Raw genomic sequence first — 8632 nt, forward strand, 5'->3', positions numbered from 1 at the left:
AGGTACCACTTTACAATAAGGTCCCCCTTATAGATGGCTTTTAAAGAGTTTATAGATAGGTTATTAATTAACCTGTAAACACTTTAAAAATTGTTAAGTGTTTATTATGCAATAATTAAGGACGAAAAAGAGACAAAATTGTCCAGTTTCATTTATTAATGATTTATGAAGTGTRAACTTTACAAATGAATTAATAACCTATCTATAAACTCTTTATAAGCCAAGGGGAGCTTGAATGTAAAGTGATACCAAAAATCTTGCACAGTAAATTCTCCTCACCAGTTTTTCATACATTTTACTGTACATAAATAAAAAAAATTCAAACACACCTGAGAAAATCCAGCCATCATTTGTCAGTTGAAAGACTTATTTTTGCAGGATTGTTCAAATTTTCTTAAGAAGAGAAGAAGAATTCTGTAAGCTTGATTCATTCTGGACTTTATTATTTGACTCATTAGCGCAACTAGTGTTTGAACATGGAACTGCACCAACCATCATCACTCCCAGGTAAAGGACAGATGAGTAACAGGGCAGGGGCACTTCAGGGGGCCAATCAAATTTCAGCTGGCGCCAATGCCCCTGTGGCCCCGCCCCTAGAACCGCCCCTGGAATGATGAGAAAGAAAAAGAGCAAAGCTGTGGAGAGCAGGCAGATGAGGCTCTATGTGTGGTTTACTGCAGATTAGACATGGGGTCAGTACACAATAAAATGATCGGAGGTCTTCAGTCTCAGAAGCATCAAAACAATGGTCACAATCAGGAGGTCTGCAWGGAGAACACCAGAAATTACAAACTCAGGTAAAAGTGACTCAAAAACCACTAGAGCAGTACACTGCAAAATTTAGCCATCTAAAAATAACTAAAATACTACTAGTTGATGTGAATATTCTCAAATTAAGTGAAATCTGCCAGTGCGTAAGAAAACTGTACTTGGTAAGACTATTTGAAWTAAGGAAACATTTACAGGCGAACAAGATTAATAATCTACCATATTCTGCTCCTACTCAGTAAACCAGTCTTAAAAACAAGATCAAAAATAAATTTTGACTGRATATAAGATTGTGAGACTTTGTCAKATAGACAATTTTTGCAGCGTWGCGGCCAAGATTGTTGATGCAGCTTCAACTGGGTGACATTGAGCATTATTCCAACTCATTTTAATGTGTGCTGATTGGTCAGTGTACAGGTAAATAACTGAATGTAGATGTGTATGAWAATGATAAAAATGAAACAGCAACATTTCTTGCAAAAAATATCTTCTGACAACAGCAAAAACATCACTGTTTTGGTGCCATCAAGGCACTTTTCCCACAKTTTATGTTTCTTCAAAACAAGAATGCACAAGCTATCACATTTAATGTTTAACATTCCAAAGGTAGCACATGTTTTTAAGCCTCTTGCTGCTCATGAGTCTTCAGTTTTAAAACTGAAGCCTCGTGGGTCATTTTGACCTTGATGCAGCAGGAGGGTTAAAGCATTAAAGAACAATAAATGTCAAATGTGTCAAATGCAACTAATTTACAAACTCCTATTGCTCACATCAAATAAAATTGACCACGTAAATCTGTCTGAAAGAGTACAGGAAGAACAAAAACACTTTAAATGCCTTTCAGAAAGCCTGAAAAATCTACAAGACCTCTTTAGTTTTGCTTCTATATACTGTATATATATATATACAGTATATAATGAGGAATGACTCAAATCTTTTCACATTAGTATATGTTTATGTGTTGTAGCTCATCCCACAATCCTCTTGACAAAAAAATGCAAAAGTGCTGAAAAACACATTTCAGTGGTGACTCATGTTTTAACAATGCAATGTTTTACCTGATAAATAAAAACTATGGTAAATTTATGTTGGAATTATTTAATGATTTAATGCTTAGATGTTTTTATTATTATTTTTGCACAACCGTAGTAGCACACAGCATGTCACTTGGCACGTACTGTATACAGTAATTCAGCATGCTAAGTGAGCTTGAGAGCTTATATTCATGCCCCAACCCTACCAATTGAGAAAAAAACAGACATAGTGTCATCTGTGAATAACATTATCACGTCGGGGTCACCAATGTGGAGGAGTAGAAAAGACGACACAGAAACTTGATGCAGAACCTCGCTTTACTCAACTCCAACACACTTTGCGTGGTTAGCGCCAAAAACAATAGACTTATGCAAAAACATTTTTAAATCACAACATCCTGTATTAGTGGGTGTGAGTAACGCCCCCTAGTGGTTCACCACAATAACATGATTTACAGTTTTGGTTTTTTAAGTGACATGTTTTTCATAGTCTGTGTTTTTATATTTTGTTTTTTCTAAGTGTTCAGTGTTTTCCCCGTGTGTTCTCTGCCCAGCTGCCTCGCCCACGCTCACCTGTTTCCTCTTGTGTCTCCTCCAGGTGTTTCTCGTTTGTCGTTAGTTTGCCTTTACATTCTGTGTCCTGTGTTCAATCTGTGTGCTATCATTGTGCTGTATTGTGCTGTCCAGCCGGTTCTTCATGTCCTGGAGTTCTTGCCTCGCCACGTTTAGTGAGTTTTTTGAGCTGCCTCGTCAGCCTTTTGATTTRATAAAGRCTTTTTGTTTCACCCGAACTCTGCCTGCGCCCTGGGTCGACCTGCCAAGTCAGAATCTGACAGTGTTCAATTCAGTTTTGGATTGGTAAACATTCCTTCACATTTATGGGCACTTCAATCATCTTTTTTGTGGTTTTAAAAATGAAATAAAAGATGAAAACATAACTTCATTAAAAAGAAACTAGGATTTTAAGCATACACAGTTGTTTACTTCAAGAAGATCAAGTTCAATGCTAAGTCTTAAGAGAGCAACATGGCAGTATGTGACTCATGTTGTCTGTTGAAGATTGTTCATGGGTTGACTGGGTTTTTTAGTGCTGTAGAATTAGCTTTTGCTAAAACTTTTAGTGCATTAKTGCTTCAGAATTAGGGGACCTAAATATTTGAGTTAGTGTTTTAGGACTAGTGGAACTAATTTTTAGATTAGTGCTGCCTACCACTGATCAATGGTCACCGGGTGTTTTACCAGTTATCCTGAATTGTAGCTTCTTTCTGCTGACGCGTGTGCTTTTCCACTCACTCAGTCATGTTAGTGTACTGTATATGGTATCAAGACAAAGGTGTGAGGGAACTTCGTCTACAAATTATGCTCTGCTGCAAAAAAAAAAAAAATGCTGCAATTTCTGTAGCAAACTATTTCGGTCAAATCATCTGTCCTCTGYTGTGGTTAAGGAATATACTGCAAAGTAAATGCATACCTAATATACAAAACCTGCATTTAAGTTGAGCAAAACCTTCGAGGACAGTGGTGGTTTGAAGTTTGACACGACAAACTTTAACTCAGTTTGGAGTAGGAGTTTTGATATTTGAACAATGCCAAGTTGAGTCCTCAGCTAAAAGCTTCTTTCCTCAAGTCTCAGCTTCTTGACAAGCTTATTCCACTTGTCAGACAGACTTGAATTATATTTTGTATTACAGACGCCTTCAAAAAACAGCTCTACTACTTGGGCCAAAAATACTCCTGTCAAAGGAGATGATTGAAAATGTCAGGATGATGTCCTGTGACAGTGACAGTAGCTACAGGGTTTTTATTTTGCACTGAGGGAACAAAGTTGAAGGTTTGTGCTTATATAGTGCTTGTCTGTGGGTGGTATCTTTGTGTATTCATGTTTTGTTCACTTCATAAGTCATATGTGTTTTTATATTTGTCCCACATGCTAGCTGTGCWTTTTCATTTGTTACCACATAGTGCAATAATGGCGTCCGTTTCTGAAACTTACAAAGCTGCAGTAAAGACTTAAATCACAAATTCATCTAAATAAGAAACATCAGTTCAGCTCAATAATAACACAATACGGTCAGAGTCAGTGTGCAATGAAAGGTCAGGGGAAAATTTTTTTATCTAAGACAACCAGCAGATTGCAATGACATAACTTTACATCTACCAATGGGAGTGTTATGCTCTTGGCCTATTTATGTATTTATTGAATCATTTACTTTTGTAAAACGATTCAGAATATTTTGGAGTTAAAATACAGTGTAATGCTTTTACTGTGATTTACTTCCCTTTCCTGTTTTCTTTGTATTTACTCTGCACCTTCTGTTCCAAATCAGTTCAACAATTAAGAAAGGGCTTACTTTTTCCATAACAGTAAAAATATATATATATTTTAGGATGTATTACAACATACCTAAATTTCTCAGTTTTCAAAGAGCATGTATTTATGCACATTTATGTGCAGCAGTGTACTTAACCAGTTAATGTACAGTATATTGTGTTAGAACAAATTATGTAATTTTATTGAGGAGGTTATTTTGACAGGATCAAATTATTGTGGGGGTCAGAACCCCTCTAACCCCTTAAAATTACACCCAGTTTGTATCAAAACTTAACTTCAGTGCATTTTAAGCAGGAAGTGATAAAGAAATATTTATCTTTTAACAGAGAGGAGCATTCAGCTGAACCAGAACCAGGATGAGTGGTCATCTGTCCTTCCTACGTCTTGTTTTAAGTCGCGTGACGAAATTGCCTAACATCCATCCATTATCTCCTGCTGACACCCYGTCTTGCATGTTTCCCCCCAGTCAGAACTCTGTCTTGCAGACCAACGCAGTTTGCAGAGTGTGATTGGTCAGAACTTTGTGGGCCTGTGTGTTTATATAGAGCAGTGCATGCTTCTGCATTTTGCTGAAAAGAGTCTGCTCCTAGAAGCCGATCGTTAAATCAACAAAAAGGACAGTTCTGAGGAGCAGCTCATCTGGTCCTATTGAGCACATGATTGTACAACTGACATCCACATCTTCTTTTTATCACTGTGGTTAACAAGAAAAAAATGTTTTCCTTCAACTCCTCATCCAACAACACGAACTTCTCTTCAAACGTATAACACGTTGTTGTTTATAGGCTTAGCTATGTGCGACGTGTGCTACGCTGGGAGAACTGTGGGAGGTATTTTGATGGTTTAACACCCCATGAGACTATAAACACAAACAAATGTAATCACTGACCTGCTGTCCACGTCTTGTATACAATTGAGTTGGGTTCTACTGCAGTCTCTTCTAGCCCTCCCTGTTGCATCCTCAGCACGTTGCAGCCTGTCATTGTGGCAGAGTGTTTGGTGCAGTGCCTCAGAGACAGTGACATAAAGGTGACATCTATCACTTGGAGGCATTTTTTAAACCCTATCAATGCTTCCTGTGGTCCTGCCTTGTGGCAGTTATGCTTGCAGTGGGAGGGGAACATTGGATTTGAAAGGTGGAGTGGACAGGAGGGAGGATTTAGCGCTAAAAGGCAGGGTGGGATGAAGGCGTGTTTTTCCATTCTGTCTGTTGTCTCTACTGGATTAATCTTAATTGTATTACTCAGATAAAAAGGCGTTTTTATTCTGACAGAACAATGAAAGACAAAGGAGTGATGGAACAGTACTTTTTGTAACTTTGTACACACCAAGAACTATGAAGATATATTGTGTTTAATCCCTTGTTTTTGGAGATTTAACTTGTAATTTAAGAGTATTATTGTTCTTTGCTTGCCATAATCTATGTACTATAATAGATTGTCTTTAGGGAAAATGTGATTAGCGACCAACAAAAAAAAAATCTTTTAAAATAAGTAAATACACAGCTCTGTTCCACCCTCTGACCAGTTTAACAAGATATAATCTTTTCACTTGGTGGCTCCTTAAGCAGAGGGCGTTTCCTAAACTAACAAACAGAAGAGGGAAAACACACACACACCTGCCTTTATAACAACTTGTACTTTACAGTTTGTCGTACCCATGAAAACTTATCCACCCACCTTTTCACTTCACTTCTGATGTCAACTTTAAGAACAACAGTCATCTGTCARTGTTGAAATCTGAAATTATAACTGCTGGAAATGAGTCACAGGCCTTTCCTACAGTGTCAGAGATGCCTGTGAAATGCACACATAACTAAAATGTCAGAAAACATTTTAGCTTACTGTTAGATTTGTTTCTACTTTTTTAGAAACACAGAYGAGACAAAAGACTGGTTCCAAAAATACCTGTATGGTTTGGAATGGAGAGATGCAAAGTTTATTTAGACTTTAAAATCAAATGGGGGGTTTGGCTCTTTGAGTTACACCTCTTTTCTGGCATTAGGCTAGTATATATAACACAGCATTCAGCTTATTTTATCATCTAAATGTAATTACAAAAAGTTAAAAATGTCCACTTGAAAAACTTACAGGAAGCTCTGAGTCCAGCTCTTGAATGTTTCTTGCTTGAGGTAAATCTCCAAATTCAGTATACAATCAAACAACTGGCACAAAAAGTGTCAAAGTATTTGTACTTGTCTAAAGTCAAAGATTCACTTCGGATGTTTGGTTTATGTTGTATGATGAAGGAAAAAGGCAGGATGACCTATACATATCCTGATGATTGCCTTCCTTTTGCCTTTTGAGAGGCAGGTGATATTTTGTTTTCTATGTGTGTTCGTGTATGTTTTTCTGATGTGTCAGCAAATAATCTCCTGAACCACAGGGCCGATTCTGATTAAACTGCTTGAAAATAATMATTGAATGAACATCTACAGCTAACTGCTGCTTTATACTTCCACAAGATGTGAGACAGTGGATCAGCCATTACATCATTTCGGACTTAGTTTTCTCACTGCGTGTTCACGCGTAGAAGACGCAGGGAATAAACCATTATGAACTCTTCCACAGCACTCCCGATGTAGCACATTTAAACAACAACGGTGACAGCAGGATAGATGCTTGATGATGTATCAGAAGTTTGAAAAGACGCTTGTGTTGTTTGATGGGGAGTTGTTTTGTTGTTGGAAAGAAGACATGGACGTAGAGTTCTGATGTCAACGTACAACACAGAGTGTCAGCGGGAGATATTTGTACAGTTACGCATATTTCATCACTCAAGAGTTTTAAAGTGGACCTATCATGCTGTTAAATCCTTCCTTTTAACAATTAAATCATTCTGTTGGGGTTTTATAAAGTGGAACTACAATGCTTTGGTCTGAATTTCTCCTTTTYCTACTTTRCCAGCYCCTTATTCACCTMTTTTCTGATRTGCCTCCAAGCAGCCAGTTKTGTTACTGTTTCTTTAAAGCGCTTCAAGCTCCGCCCCTTCCGTCTTCCAGAACGGTTCACTCGGGATTCAGAGAGGGGGTTAGCATTTTCTAGCTCGCAGAAACATTTTATTTAGAATTCAGTTAAAAGATGTTTGAGCCAGAGTCTGACCCAGAGAGAGCGGAGRATGATGAAGATGAAATTGTAGTTGGTAAGTCCAGACCTTATTTGCYAGTTCTGTCACAGATGTTTTGACTACAGCGACTTTTATAAATGCGCTGTATGATCCCGACAGTGCGTGGGTCAGGTTATCGTGATTTTTGTTTTTGCTCGTTTTCATGCTTAGCCTCCACTTAGCATTTCGAAATCTATCTTAAGGTTTTATTTAGTTTGTTTTCTGCTTTGGTTTGAAAAATCGTTGCGAAATTTTGAGGCACACTATGTCTACGGAGCTCCGCACTTTTTTATGTTACAATGGAAGTCAATAGAGCACTTGCTTCCTAATTTTCAGCCTTTATAGACCTCTAAATCCTTAATTGGGGGTGGTGGTGGTGGTGGGGGGGGTGTCCCAATAAAAAAAGAAATAGTTTTGGAATCTGTACACAGAGCCTTACGAGTACAAAAAGGAAAACAGCTCTAAAATAAGTTTGAAAATTTTGTCAAAGTCCCTACATAATAGTTCAAAAAACATATGGGTTGAAAAATACTGTATGACCCAAACAGAAGGAAGGAAGGAAGGAAGGAAGGAAGGAAGGAAGGAAGGAAGGAAGGAAGGAAGGNGTTTTGGAATCTGTACACAGAGCCTTACGAGTACAAAAAGGAAAACAGCTCTAAAATAAGTTTGAAAATTTTATCAAAGTCCCTACATAATAGTTCAAAAAACATATGGGTTGAAAAATACTGTATGACCCAAACAAAAGAAAGAAAGAAAGAAAGAAAGAAAGAAAGAAAGAAAGAAAGAAAGAAAGAAAGAAAGAAAGAAAGAAAGAAAGAAACTTTATTGATCCCATGAAGGGAAATTACAGAGATTAAAACTATCTTTGCAGGCCCAAGAAAAGACTAAACTAAACTTTGGGACTCCAACAACAAAATATATTTAACAGCTAAAAATGTGAATTTTGCATGAAACGTCCTTTAAACAAAACATTAGAATGGATATATAAACCATTCTTTCTTCACTGTTGGAGTCATTCRGTTCAAAATGGCTGCTACAGCTAATCAACCTCTACCAACACAAAATGGCTGTAACAACTTAAAATAAAGTCTTAGTCTTTGTTAAATACCCACAAACCTACTTAGAACATGAGCAAGTTCCAGCTCCAGTGTTCAGGACCTGACTGTGTATTGTGGTCGGGTTTTGAATAACTGTGGTTTGTCCAACAATGCTGAGGGAATAAACTCCATGCCTTCTTCGTTTTGGAAGAAGTTAACTTGGACAAGTGCTGTAAAACTCAGTGTGCTGGAAGTGCCAGGCCAAAGTGTGGTTACTGAAGTTATTTGTATGCTGAAGAAGAAAAAAAAATACTGCTCTTCATTTCCAAAAGTTACAGTTTCAATTTTTACAAGAA

General features: G+C 37.4%; 1 long non-coding RNA gene across 1 annotated transcript; it reads right to left on the bottom strand.

Annotated features, from left to right (window-relative positions):
* Positions 1-568: 568 nt before the first annotated feature.
* On the bottom strand, positions 569-2397 carry LOC106512550 (uncharacterized). Its single transcript, XR_001309691.1, has 3 exons — positions 2376-2397; positions 701-764; positions 569-605 (listed from the first exon to the last, which is right to left on the bottom strand). It is a non-coding gene; the product is annotated as an uncharacterized LOC106512550 (long non-coding RNA).
* Between the last annotated feature and the right edge of the window lie 6235 nt (positions 2398-8632).

This window comes from Austrofundulus limnaeus, unplaced genomic scaffold (assembly GCF_001266775.1).
Source record: "Austrofundulus limnaeus strain Quisiro unplaced genomic scaffold, Austrofundulus_limnaeus-1.0 Scaffold9, whole genome shotgun sequence".
Lineage (NCBI taxonomy): Eukaryota > Metazoa > Chordata > Actinopteri > Cyprinodontiformes > Rivulidae > Austrofundulus > Austrofundulus limnaeus.